The following is a 14492-nucleotide window of genomic DNA, read 5'->3' as shown; positions in this document are numbered from 1 at the left end:
TTACCAGGACCTGAGTCAGCTTAATCTCTGCATATAAACTGCAAAAGCTAGCCCAGGTATCTCAACACTTCATCGCTGTATAGAGATTATAATATCCTGATAAGGAATTCAGTTAAATTTCTTATGGTTCACCTGTGAAATGCGTCCAGGAATGTAATGAATAATGATTTCAAGGGAAGTCTCAGCACAGAGCAAAATTTAACCCCCTCCCCACTTTGATGACGTACTCATTTTTGCTGAACTGGAAAGACTGATTGTGCTAGATGTGATACTCCTTTGTCATAGTTTCTGTTCTTAGATGGGATTCACCCACAGTTGCTAAAATTTGGGCTGATACAGCTTGGAATCTAAACATAACAAAAGATACCTCCTGGAGAGGTGTATTCAGGAAATGTTCCTTCACACCATTTTCTGTTCATGAGGAATGAAACTGATGTTTTGCATGGATTTTACTTTTGATTTACAAGCAACTCTTAACTGTGTGAAAAGTTTCCTTGGGGCTGCACCTCTGCCCTATGACAGTCCATGTCTTCTTCCACTACAGACATAAAAATTCATTGAGACTATATGTATCACATCATTCCATCTCACCACCAAGACCAGTGAGACAGGATGCTTTCAGTGTCCTTCTGCTATTGCTGTTGCTTTTGAAGATAATGTAAGACTAGTGTAGCTGATAGCATACTTTGGGATTCAGCTGCAATTCTGTCCACTTTGTGAGCATTTCCTGAACGGATAAGAAAGGCCTGAGCAGCAAATGCAGCCCAAACAGCTGAGTTTGCTTCCTATCCTTACAAACAGTGAGTCTGCAATAAGCAGCTACTGCTTCTGCTGCGTTCATATGAGAGAGGGATGGAGAAGTAAAGAGGTGCATCACGTGCACACACATAATCCTGCATAACTCTAGGTAACTTTGGCTGCTTTCTCAAAGCTGGAGTGGAGTGAAGTGGAGAGGGTGGAAAGAGGACTTCATCTTATGGATGAATAGATGGAGAGAGAGTTCAGCTGCTGTTGCTGTGGCTTGCAGGGATTAATCTGGAGAAAGGATTGTGTTTTATTTTTGGTTATTGCTTTTTTTGCAGGTAGGTAGTTCCTCCTATTCCCAACACAGTATCAGGATCCAAACTTTTACAGCAGGTTTTGAGAGGTCTTTTCTCTGATTCCACAATGATATTTAGTTCAAGCACATTCAGTATACTTTTTTTGTTTGCCTGAGAGATTTAGATGTGACTGTTGCTTATTTGCTGCTTTGCCATGCTGTCTCCATCTAAAATTCTAAAAATCTAGACCATCCAAAAATCTAAAAATTCTAAAAATCTAGACCATCTAAAACTATTTATCCTGGAGCACACTGTGAAAACATTCTGAAGCAAACAGAAAGAAGATGTAGCTCTGACTCTGTCACCCCTACGTGCCTTCCCATCTAATCTCGCGCTGTCTCATGGCTATAGCACACGTTCCAAGGGTGTAATGTCTGAGCGTGACTGCAGCGTGTATGAACAGCTGCATTAGCTCGGAGCTAACTAACTGGGGAACTTCTAGCAATCAGGCCATACCAGAAGACTCCTACTCGGCTAAAGTAGAAGTAGAGTGAACCAGCTGGGGTTGAAGTGTGTGGCACCATAGCTAGTTACCTGGTGATGCCCACCTGATAAGCTCAGGTGTGTCTGCACAGTCATCGACCAGACAGTGTACATGCATGCTGAGAGAACTCACAAGCTGACCTAATACACTACTCACATTTCCTAAGAAGAGGCAGTGGGAAAATAACAGCAGAAATGAGACAAAACTTGCATGTTCCCCTCCAAGAGCAAAGGCACAAGAATCTATGTGTTTACGCCTGTGCAGGCACTTGCAACTGGACAGTAAGTGGCCTGAAATGCATCTCCTGGTAACTCATTGTCAGCTAAAAGTGCCAGTGATCCTAGTTACCTTTGCTGATCTCCTTTTCCCTGCCCAGCTCTTTGTTACCTGTCACACTGTCCTGTTTGGCAATAAATAACTTATTTATGAGAGTAATACAGATAAGGAGATCACTGTAGCAAAGAATGCCGTATTTAATAGTCACATCCTTGTTTTTTATAGCAATATTTTTTGTAATATTTATATGAACAAAAGGGGTATTACCCCTGGAAATTTTCTTTTCTTTTCCTATTTTTTAATAGCAGTGTGGAGGATTTATAATATACTAAATTTTCATAAAGGAGTAGATAAAAATTAGCGCATTCTCCCCCAGGTTATCTAAGGAAAGCAAAAGGCCTATTCTAAAACCAAAGCAGACTGTAGGATTGTTGTGTCCTGTCATAAAAGTACTAAAGGATTAGCCTTGGAACATCTTCAATTGCTGTCATGTATCATTTTGAAATCACTCAAACAGATCTAACTATAAAGTAAAAAATCCTACCTGTGGGGCCATCAAAAGCCCCAAGGCTAATCCTGAGGGGACAGATTCATGAAATGGCTTAGATACCTGGAGCTGGATTCAGAGGGACTTTGGAATATACTGCTCCAAACATGCAATTTTGAATCCCTTCCTCATCTATCACCTTAACTCTGGAGATGCCTGATGACTTTATTTTTTTTACCTTCAAGTTCCCTTGCCTTGTTGAGTTTGATGGATCACCAGTAGCACCTCATCCTTCACAGCCTGTGATCGCAGAGCATTCACAGGGTAGCCTGGTATCCAGTGACTATCCTTTGTATTTTTTCTGTTCTCAAAATGGCTTCCTTAATCACTCTCTTTTGTTCTCCTAACTCATCTTCATAGATTTACCCAGGTTTTCAGGGTATCTTGTCTAATATTGTTTTGCTGGATTTTTCTATAGCTTGGAATTTTTTGCATGTACAACTAGAAACCTCTGAAGCAGAAGAAAGGTGATTGCTATTGTTTCAAACTGGGTATGGCCAATCTATGTATATTTATAGAACACTTGTATTATCAAATAGATGTTTGGTGACAGGCCAGAATAAGGATATCATTGACTCTTCATTATCCAGTGCACTAAGAGGCTGGAAGAGTCCATTTTCCTTGTAAGAGAAAAAGCCTTATGACACAGGTTTGATGGGATGTGATGGTGAGTGTGAGGCAGAGACATCTGAGTGTATGGGGTGCACAAGTTATCACTCTGAGGCCCTTGCAAGTTCCTTTCAACAACAGGTCCTACAAGTCCGTGTGCTCTGCGATGCAAGAGAGTTCATTGGCTTGGCCAGGCAGATAGCAAGTTAGCCTGCACTAAATCCCATACTCAAATAATTTTGCAGTAATATGATAAGGAGGTGACAGTAATGGGGGTCATGGAACTAGCACGATGATGGTGGTGGTTCAGGAGCTGGGAATATCCTACAAGGGGATGAGATGTATAAAGCCCAGCTGATTAAGTCAGGTGCAGCTCTACGCAAATGCAGATTTGTTGCCTGTAGGGACAGGTCGGATGCAAAAACAACCTAGCTTGCATTTACACTGGGACTAACAAGCCCTGTCCATTCTGTGTTAGTGCCTTATGGAGCCAGGTCAGGAGTCTCTGCAAGGTATTTTAGAGCCTTTTCTGTATTTCAGTACAAGTGGGCAATAGAAAAACGCCTGACCACTCACTGCAGGCATTGAAGTCCAGCATCACTATGTGGGAGGGCAGCTAACACTACAGGGCCACTCATGCATCTGCATTGCTCTCTGGATTCTAATAATGCTTATTAAATTTGGCACGGCACCAAAACAAAATTAGCTGTATGTGTTCTCAGAGCAAAGAGAACTAATTGACCTATCCTGAACGCTGAGGAGAGCGGTGTACAGATATTGAGTGCCCAGTAGTTTCTGAACAATGCTTCCCACTGCCCTGGCTTCTGAGTTTGCAGAGCAAAGGGTATTGAGCTATTCATAAAGACTCCCAGGTCAGATGAGACTTTGGTTCTCCATTAAGCTGCACTGACATTTTTTGCAGGCTCTAGATGCCGTACGGCTACAGGGCTACGCCAGAGCTTAATCTCTCGCATCCTGTGACACTGTGTACGTGCTTTGACTGTCATATGTGTCATACAGCCACACTATTTTCTGCTTGCAAAATGTAAGATTGAAGACACAGCAGTCAGTTTGAAGCTTTGGACCAGAAATTCTGTTGAAACTGTACAGTTGTCCCCTTCTTAGTCATAACACGTGCAAGTGCCTCCCTCCCCAGTGTGGTTGATTTGACTTTGGCCCTTGACACTGAGCATGTCCAGGAAGAGAGAGGACTATTCAGTGCAGCTTCAGCTCATGTCTTGCTCTCTGAATGTACCACCTGAGTAGTTTTCATAGAGGTAACCTAAGAATAGGTCACTAGCTTTCCCAAGAGGTTCTTCCAGAACTGACAGAGGGACTTGAAAGATTTTCATGATGTCTTAAAAAGAGTAATTCCCTTTCAACACATACCACTAGTCAAAAAAAATCTCTGACAATATTTAAAACACATATTATATCCACCTAATAATGGATGAATTTTAAAGAAGCTATTCTGAAATCTATTCTGGAACTGTTGCATCAGCACGTCAGGTGCAGCAAACACTAATCATGGTGGCTCTGGTCTGGCGAGACAACATCCTACAAGGATGCTAAGTATTTTTCGGATACGTGAACTTGGTAGTTCCTGCAGCTGCAGAGAAACCAGACAGCAGAGCTGTTTAGTTTGTGAAATGGACAATAAAAGGTCAGATATTTTAGGCAAGCAGTTGTATTTTTAGGCAACATTCCAGCCAAAAATAACAAACTACCAGGCCCTCCTCACTTGTTGCAACCATTATGTTTATGATAAGATAGATGTACTCTTCCCTCTGTTGTCTGCAAGAGATTTTCCTATCTACTATCTAGAGGTCATTTCATTACAATAACTTCTTTATAGTTAAGAAAAAGAATTGCTTCAATTGGCCAAGACTGTTCTGATGACAGCATCTCCTCAGTCTGTTGATGAAGAGTTCCCGTGAGTTTACCCATACTCCTGTGTCTGTGCCTGGAGACTTTAGCACAGATGCTCCATCCCGGTTACAGAACCCTGTGCTCATGGCTTGGGTGCCAGCGGGCAAAGCTCCTTCATCTCTGTACAAAAAATTTTGATTAATAGTCAAAAGCAGTCAATGAGGCAGACTTACCTGGCCACAGAGATCACGTTCGCTGTTGTTCAGACAGGAGACCTTTTGCCCCAGCAGAACCTTGCATCCCAAAGCCAATCCATTGCTGGGCAGAGGAAAGTTAGAAAGAAAGACTGCTATTTCTCTCTGTTTGGGAAGCGGTTGGTAATGTTACTCCCTTGAAGTCATGTTAGGGTACCCTGTTAAATCAGAATAAAGTACTCTTCTGAATGATTGGTATCATGCATGGAATTTGAATAGGGAATCTTTTTAGAAGAGGAAAGAGGAGATGATTGTATGACAGGCAAAATTATACTAATTAATTTTCCTTTGCTATCAAATATACTTGTCTCTTTAAAATGAGAAGCAGTGTCACTACTGAAGGTGTTCTTAGGTGGTAAACTCAATGCATTTTCATATTTTAGATTTATCGCATTGTGATTATCCTGATATTGTTACTGATGTGAAAACCAAACAGGCAATCCAAACTGCCAAAAATTCTTTAAGTCCTGAAATCAGGACGAACTATTGAAGGTGCCAAGAAGCAGACAGTAATACAAGCGTTTAGAGAATGCTTGTGAGAAGCTTGTGGCTTCTTAAGCCACAGGTGTCAGTCATGCTATTTAGAAAGCACGTTGCAGAAAACCTGAAAGTTAAATATCTAAGCCCATCATTGTTGCATATGAAGCAGAAAGTCTTTATCATTTTCTAGCAGGAATTATGAACAGGACTTTTAGTATGAAGCTGACATGAAGCTTTTGATTCCCATCTTTCTGGGCCTGAAGTCCTAAATTCGTAGGCAGCTTTAAGCCTAATGTCAATGGAAACTGGGTAGAATGTGAATCAGTACTCCCTGCTTGTCATAAAAGACATAGCAGAAATACACCAAGTGCTGTATGATAAAGTTACCGGCAGGATTACACGCTCGGAGACAGTGAGGCTGAACAGTCGGAGAAGGCTGCAGCATCATGGAGAAGGCCCACAGGAAGGGAGCAGCATGCTCACTAACTTCTCCAGGAGGTACTCGTTGACTCCTGCCCACCAGTGCCATCAATAATCCGTGCAGCGTCCTGGCAAACAGAGAGAGCAGAGTGCGGTGTTAAAATGCTGTGATGACCATGTCTGTCACGCTCAAGAGGAAACAAAAAAAATGAATTGCTTGTCAAATTTCCTCTATGGGTGTGCATCTGTCTGCTGGTCTGACCCTCTGCCCAGAGAGCTGTGCTTCTCACCAGGAGCAGGAATCTGAGGCATAGCAGAAAGACTGCCAGAGCTCATTTGGGCCTCTGACTTCATACTGATTCATATGGGCGTTAATGGCATTGCTGGCGAGATGGCCAAAGATGGTAATAATGTTATCACATATATATAAATAAAGTACAGAGCAGATCGAGAGTGAGTGCGGAGTTCTGGAAGCAAGGGTGAAGGAAAAGGCTCCAAATGAGGGCTGGTTTTCACACCAAAATTTGTCTTCAGGGTTTCCTGTTACCCCTCTTTTAAGGTGCTTGACCTTAACTGGATCAAAAGCTAAAAAATCCTAGCATTCCCTTTCAAAAGAATTAAAAAAGGAAGGGGGTGCTGGAAGAATTCAGAGTAGTGAGCAGTCTTGCTTCTACCAGTAGCCCGTCAGACCTGCTGCCAAAACACTCCTGTAAAAATGGTCTTGAGCCTCCTCAGGACCCAGAAGAGGATGTATGCAGCAAAAGTCACTTGTCTGCCCCAAAACAGTTCCCCCACTGAAAGGCCTGTTTGGCAGAAGGAATAAGGGCAGTGATTTTATTCTACCTCTCTCAAGAGCCAAAACTGAGGACATGCCAGGCTCATCCTGGGACCTGATTCGGTATCTGATCAAGGAGAGGCTTAAGATGGTTACTGACAGAGTTCTCCAGCCTCTCACACAGAAGCTGTATGCACTGTATCTTTTAGTATTTATAAAAAGGAAAACTTCTCAAATATTAGAACAATAGTAGAGCTTTATCCTAATGAATCAATACTGCTACTTTTTTAAGAGCTTCTTTATTCTATGCCATTTCTTGAACTATCTGAAATGGCTTGTAGCCAGACTGCGTGAATTTGCAGGATTCAAACCGATTGTTTCTTCCCATTTTCCACCTTAGCACTTTTATCTGAGGAAAATACTGTGTTAATAACATGCAAATTTATCAAATATTTTTGCAAAGGATGTAAACTAACAGAAAATGAGATAACTAATTTGCTCTGGGTGAAAGTTAGCTACTAGTTTCTGTCAATCACCAGCGGACAGTCGCAAACTTCTAAAGAAAAAAATGAATGCTATATCTCATGAGAGCTTTTGGATTGACACCTTTGGAATGAGGACACGCTTTTACTCTGTAGCACTGAGCAGATATCAGGTATCTCAGCAAAAGCAAACATGACAGAGAAAATGCTCTAAGCTGTGTTTTCTAATTAGTATGTTGTCTTTATATTGGATCACTTGCCTCTATTCCCCCAGCTTTGTACTTGTGAAATAGGAAAGAATAGAGGAATGCTTAAAAAGGGTCATTTACAGCCAAATCATGTTTTCATAGTCTCCTGTTTTGTACCCTCTTGCCTTTATTTTCTCCTTCTGTTTCCCCCATGCATATCCATTTAATTTTTTCTGTTCTTTGGGCATACAGCAATAAACAATACAACATTTCCAAATCCAATTGTGCGAGGGAAATATGGTAGCATCGTATTTCTGATTATGTGTGAGTTTCTAGGGGATTTTTTGTTTTTCACAGGAAAAAGAAACATTTGTTCTCTCTGTCCAATAGAGGAAGACTGGTTCCTTGGTTGAAAGCTGCAGCTGAATTGTAAAGTTCGGAAATACTGCCGTAGTGGGCATGTTTTATCAACTTTCGTCTCTTTACTAGCAGCGTAAAAATGCCATCAGAAAGTCTGGGGAACTCATGGTTTTGCATGGTTTGAGGCAGCAGTTTCATTTTGATTTTATCTTGCTTAGGCATGTAATTAGAAAACAGTACTGAAATTATTACTTTCCCAGTCACCCCTATTGGATTGATTTTTCATATGTTGCTCACAGTAAAATAGTTACTGTCTTAACCTTTAATATTATATGCATTGATAAATAGAACTAAAAAAAAAATGATTCGCACTGCTTTTGGAACTAGCACTTCAGGCTGTTTGCAGGTTCTGGAAGACCTCGCTGCACGTGGCGTGGTGGCTGTATTCGTAACATCGAGATTGTGTTTTTCGGGAAGTGATTTTCACACCAGCTAACTTCAGCTGTTTACATACCTAGGTGAGGAATCCGGGCTCCTTCTATAATCAGTGGGGTCTCGAGAAGGCGATTCTGAATACCTAAGTTAGTAATTTCTCTCTCTCTACTGATAATATCAGTAATTAGGATCTTGTCTTAGGAACCTGAGTTAGCTCAAGGCAGTGTGTGTGAATGCCTGTTGAAAACAAAAATTTCAGACTTGCCTAAATTACTTGGAAGCCTACATCCCTTTCTAAAAATGATTTAAAAGTTTCACAAAAGTACAGGTTTCTTCTTGAGAGCTTCAGCCACAGATGCCTGACTTTTATAAGTCAGTCTCACCATAAGATTGTACTTTTTTTCTTTGTGTAGTCATTCTTCACCCAAAATTTTAATGCTCTAGCTGTATAAATGCTGAAGTAATACAAACGCATGTTTTTTTTCAGATTAGTTTGGTGGTTAGATACTTTGCTGTGTGTTTGTTTATTTTCTTTCTTGCTTGCTTTCTTTTTTTCCAAGACAGCACAGCAGTTCAATTATTACTGAAAATTTACAGGCTCCATTTTCCCTAAATAATTGAATAAAGCAAATTAAATAAACCAGAAAAAAGCAGAAATATGCCTGGCAGACAGCTAGCTTACTAGTTTTCTTGTATAATTGAATAATATTTATCAAATAAACTTTGTATGTACTGAAAAAACAAGAAACATTATAGACTATTAAGATAGTTATGCCTGTTTTTTGTTAGATATCAACTGTCTTGAAAAGGTAAATGGCGTGCATTAGCACTTAGGAAGAAAACAAGCAATTTCATAAATGTTTCAGTAATAACAGTGATATAAACACTTGTCTCAAAGTGTATTTTGCTAGCATGACAAAAATAGGAATAATTAATGTTTATTTTGTTTCCAGACTATTTTTCTCTATATATCATAGATATCATTATTGTATTTATGTGAATATACATATATATATATATCAGTAGCAGTGGAATCTGGTATCATCCATGCCTTACAATTCAACAAATAAATGAAATAGCATGGGTGGCCAAAAATTAGTAAAATTAGTAGTATTAGTATACCTGATTAGTAAAATTAGGTATGTAAAGTCCTGCTGGTAAGGACCCGCTGAAAATGTTGGTATTTTAACAGCTCAGTTTGGAGCATGAGCAGTCGGAAGAGTTTGTTGTACGTTATGGAGAAACAGTGCAAACACTTTTGCTGCATTATTTAGCAGCAGACACCTTCTGGATGTGTCGGAGAGCTTTCTTTGGCTCTGCTGCGAGGTAAAATGAGATGTGGACTTTTCCTTCCTTCCACTTCAGGTTTAGTGAGGTGCCTTAGTTTTGAACTAGGTCACTCTAGGTTGGTTCCATTATTCTCTGAGAAAAATGGACACCTCAACAGCGCGAACGGAGGGGAAGAACCATCGCTGTCCTTCCTGGTAAAGGCCCATAAGTCATGTCTTTGATTTGACGGTAGAAGTGATCATCTCTTCCTTATTTTACTCATTTATCACATGAGTAGAGTGGAACTTGAACAATAAATAAAGCATTTCCAAAATACTTCTGAACAAGGTTACTGTTGGTTAAATCTTATTTCTATTATAGACTTCAACCCGAAGAAAACTGGCTTGTTAGCAAAAAATTAACCATGAAATCGAAACAATGCATTTTGTGCTGTCCTCAGATTGCACTGAATTGCATGAGGTTTTCCTTGGCCCCTCTGTTTTTATTTGTAACCCAGGTACGGAAATGCCAGCTAAAGAACAAAAAAATGCTAGAAGAGTCATTATGGACTAAGAAAAGCAAAGACTTGCCACATATTAGCTCGTATTCTTCATTGCAAAGGTCCTATAGATACTGTGTGCATAATACTAGTAATTACTGTAGTTTTTGAACACTAAAAAAAAAATTACGCTTTGAAGTGGCAGTTCTGCTTTTTTCTGATCTGAAGCTCCAATATGAGAAATAGCTAGATCATTTTCTTTTCCAAGATTTCTGTTGCCACAGAAATCTTACTCTTGGTTTCGGAAATTGTTACCGTATCTTTAAAGAGCATCACATTTTTCTGTCAGTTATCGCTGTATGGCCCACAGTTAGAAAATGACATTCATAGTTTATATAAATGAAATTTACTCATTTTGTGTGTATTTATGGTTAGCTTGCTTATTTTATTTGCATTTTTATTCCCATATTAGCTCTGATTTGAAGAATGTATGTGATATTTAGGGAAATTTTTATGCTTTCAAAGCCATTTTAATATTTAGGGGTGTTTAAAATATTTTTTATTAGACTTCTGTAAACTAAGACCTTTAAAAATGCAATTGGTGTCAACCATGAAGTTTTGTGAGTCATTCTGGGCTATTAAGAAGCATACTTGTCTTTTTTCAGGACAGCATTTTTAAAACAAAGTACTAATTCATAGACTATTTTGAAAACATTAGTAGTAAAATATTATTCTCATCTGCAAATTATTTCCACTGTAAGCAATGTGAATTACATTAATCTGTATACAGTTCTGTGTATCCTTATCATTCAGTTTTCTAGATATAGTCTTATTGCTCAGTCTGGTTCCTTAGATATTTTTCATATTGAAGTCTGCTGAAATGGTCTTGCCATTTGCCTTTTTCTTCCTTTCTTATTTGTTCTGAACTTTTCCCTCTCCAGTCCCCAGCCGACCCCTCCAATGAAGCTATTCATAGAGCTTGAAGGGATGGAGCAGGAGTTGGCTTAAGACTGTGTTAAAATACACTATGGGGTGCGGAAGGGAGGAATGGGGCACAATCCTGTCTGTGGAACGATAGTCCCAGTCCTACCTCAGCTCTTTTTCAATAAACACTACTGTACTAGTGAATTGGGTATGAAGATATTAGCAGGTATATGTTGAGAGGTTAACCACTAAGCTCCCTTATTAAGCATCATTTTAATTTTTAAAAAAATTAAAAACCATGCATACTTTAATTTAGGAATATAACTCGATATTTGGATACCTTAATATATTATTTGACTGCCTGTAAATTCTAATTAACCTCGTCTGTATCCATTTGGCTGTACCACGAAGTCTTCATAAATTCATGATATCTATTGTTTGTACTATAGCTGGTTGAGATCAGATTAAGGAAAAAAAAAAGGAAAGCACTTCAACATGTATCCATCCCTAATTAGGAAACCACTCCATACAGTTTAACTTGCAACAGTAGTAAAATGATATGGTTCATATTAAGGAATAAAAGAAAAAAGAACCCTGTATGTACCCATGTACAGCTGGTCAAATGCTCATGTCCAGTGAAATCAATATTATTTTAGATTTACAAGACAATTGCATTCTACAATGGAAAGTGTAAAAGGCCAGTAGTCTGGCCCCCAATTTGTCGTTGCCTCTGCTGTGCTCAGCACAGGTGCCCCTCACAATTTACCCTTCCTCAGGTGGGCTCAGGCTGCAAGACTCCCATCACTGAACCACTTAGAAGTGGCCGTAAATTTGTGTTTCCAATTTTTGGTGATACGATTGGTGCAACTACTTAGTAGTGATCTGAAATCTAAAAACTTCTGAAACTTTTTTGTGCTACCTCTTGCCATTGTGGTATTCCATGCCTGGTGGTGTCTCAGCAAAGTATAATCATAGTAGTAGTTTTTTTATATCAAATAATTGCAGCCTACACATTCTGTTTTTCTGTTTGAGGTTTCATGGAACCCTGCCCCTCCCAGCTCTCACCTACAAAGTATTTTGCTTAATGCTACTCTCTATTTCAAAAAATACCCCCAATAATCTTCTGTTACAGGGAAAAAGGTTGAAATTCCAGTGTGAATTTATTCTTTTTTTTCCCAGAAATGTATGGACAAAGAAAATAATAGAAATGAGGATGAGAAAAGTTAAGTATTTGTTTCTATGTAACAGCTATTATAGCTATTTCAGTACAGAATTGCAGGACTGAAATCTGTGCTTACTAGAATTATGATGTAAAAAAGGCCTTTTGAGAATAAATGGCACCAGGCTAAATTCCTGGTATAAAACCACAGTCTGAACAATGAAGCATTTACACAGAAAGATATTTAAAAACTTTTGCTTTGTGTTGTTTGGTTGTGAATTTGGAGAATTGCTATTAGTGGCAATAACTATTTGCTTCTCAAATGGTTATGTATGACCTCAAATGGTTACGTATGGACTCCTTGCAACTGAACACTATTTTAATGTTAACTGTAATTATTTTTTGGTTAGTTCACTCTCTAAAAAAGATCATTCTTCTGGTTTTGGATTGTCGTGCCATTTAAGAGCATGTCATTCTAGTCTATACTTACATGATACTCTGAGTTGCAGGGTTTGAGGGGTTTCTTCAGGGATAAGAAGAAAAATGAGTCAACTATTATGTTGTCCAAGTTCTCCTGGGTCATCCAGTAAGTTCCCAAGGTAGAACAAATGTCAGGCAATTGTGAGCTGAAACTGTTACAGCCAGACCTAAGCAAAAGCACATGCTTGCTGTTCCTTCCATAAATGTCAGCATGTTTAATTGACAGCATAACTGAAGTGCCTTGTGTTTATTGTATTTCTAACTTAGTTTAGTTCTCATGATAGTATGGGTCAACCAGATGGCTTTGGAAGGAAAGCCATCGTAAGAATCTCCTATTCTTCCCCACTTTCCCCAGCCATTTATTCCTGCCTCGCAGAGAGTTTTTTTAAAAGTAACATCAGTCAGGGATTCAGTTCAAAGTACAGCTCCTCACATATTCATATGTGATAGATTGCTTTCAGAGGTGTTGCTTTCTCAGCCATGAAATTCAGTTTGAAGCAGCACATGCATGAAGGCACGCCATACCATAATGTATCTTTATTAGAATATAGACAACCGTATCTAAGTAGAAACTGCACAGGGGAGTTAGGATAAACTCTAATTACTCGTACTGGCATTTGAACATGACACAAAAATCCATAGTATTTTCACGTAATAAGTATTACAAGATGCTGATGAGCGTGAGCACACAGAACAGCTCATTGAAGCACGCAACCATACGAGCATCTTCTTTTAAGTGTCTGCCATATGCTCCTCCATCCTCTAGCAGGCAGTCAAGCTGTATCCATTTTTGCTCTAGCAGTGGTAGGTAGGAAGGAAGATTTGCCTCTCCATGCTCTAACTATTCACCTGGGCCGGAGATATTCCCTCATCATTGCCTTTACACTAAACCTTTTATTTTTGCCCTGAGTAAAGCCATTGTCACTATCCCAGATCTGTTCACACAGATGTCTAGAAGTGCAGTCATTCCAGCCTCAATGTTGTCCATCATTTGGTATGCCTGTTGGATGGCTCATGCAATTAGAGAAAATATTTCTCTCTCTGATCCTGGGTTACTTGTTGTATCTCCTGATGAGTGGTTGCCTGTCAGCTCGGTGAAGGACCAGCTGGTGATGAGTTTCTCTCCCTTCCTCTGTATTGATGCCCAGTTGGTGTTTATTCCTCCTACAGCCCTGATTTTTTTGCAAATCTGGTGACAACCTTTCCTCCAAGTGGACACCCTATGTGATGTAAATCTGCTTTTCAGTAAACTCTGCCCCTTGGACAGTTCTGGGATGCTTAGCAACCTAGCTGCTGCTACACCTTTTCATTAATATTTGTAATTAATCTTTTTAGCTGAGTAGGGAAGACCCAGAACTTTATGGCTAATCCTCATATACGATATTTTTCCTTGGTGGAGAAAATGCCTTCTAAAAGCCGTGTTGTGTTTCTGTGAGTCAGGAGATTAACCCAGTTTCTTTCTTTCCTAGACCTTATGCCCTCAGAACCAAGACAGCTTTTCTCATACTTGATGTCAAAATGGCCCTAGGCCTCATCGCCACAGGACCAGATAGTGTTCCCACACCTTTGCATTTCACTGCTTAGAGACCAAAGGACCTGGCTAACTCAACTCAGATTCTGTTAAATTGGTAGCTAGGTTATGTCTGTTGCCTGTCAGTATATATCTATATGTGCATGCGTGTGTGTATATGTATATACATATATACACACATATACACACACACAGATATATATATATATGTATAGTAAATATGTTGGTCTTGAAATAACTAATAGAAGAAGTGTACTTCCATCACCTGGCTTAAGGATACAATTACAGTACGTCGGGCTCAGATAGAAGCACGGCTTCAGAAAAGAGTGTAGATGCTGTTGGTACTCACCG

This window comes from Dromaius novaehollandiae, chromosome 5, assembly GCF_036370855.1.
Source record: "Dromaius novaehollandiae isolate bDroNov1 chromosome 5, bDroNov1.hap1, whole genome shotgun sequence".
NCBI lineage: Eukaryota > Metazoa > Chordata > Aves > Casuariiformes > Dromaiidae > Dromaius > Dromaius novaehollandiae.
This window is presented reverse-complemented; position numbering follows the sequence as displayed.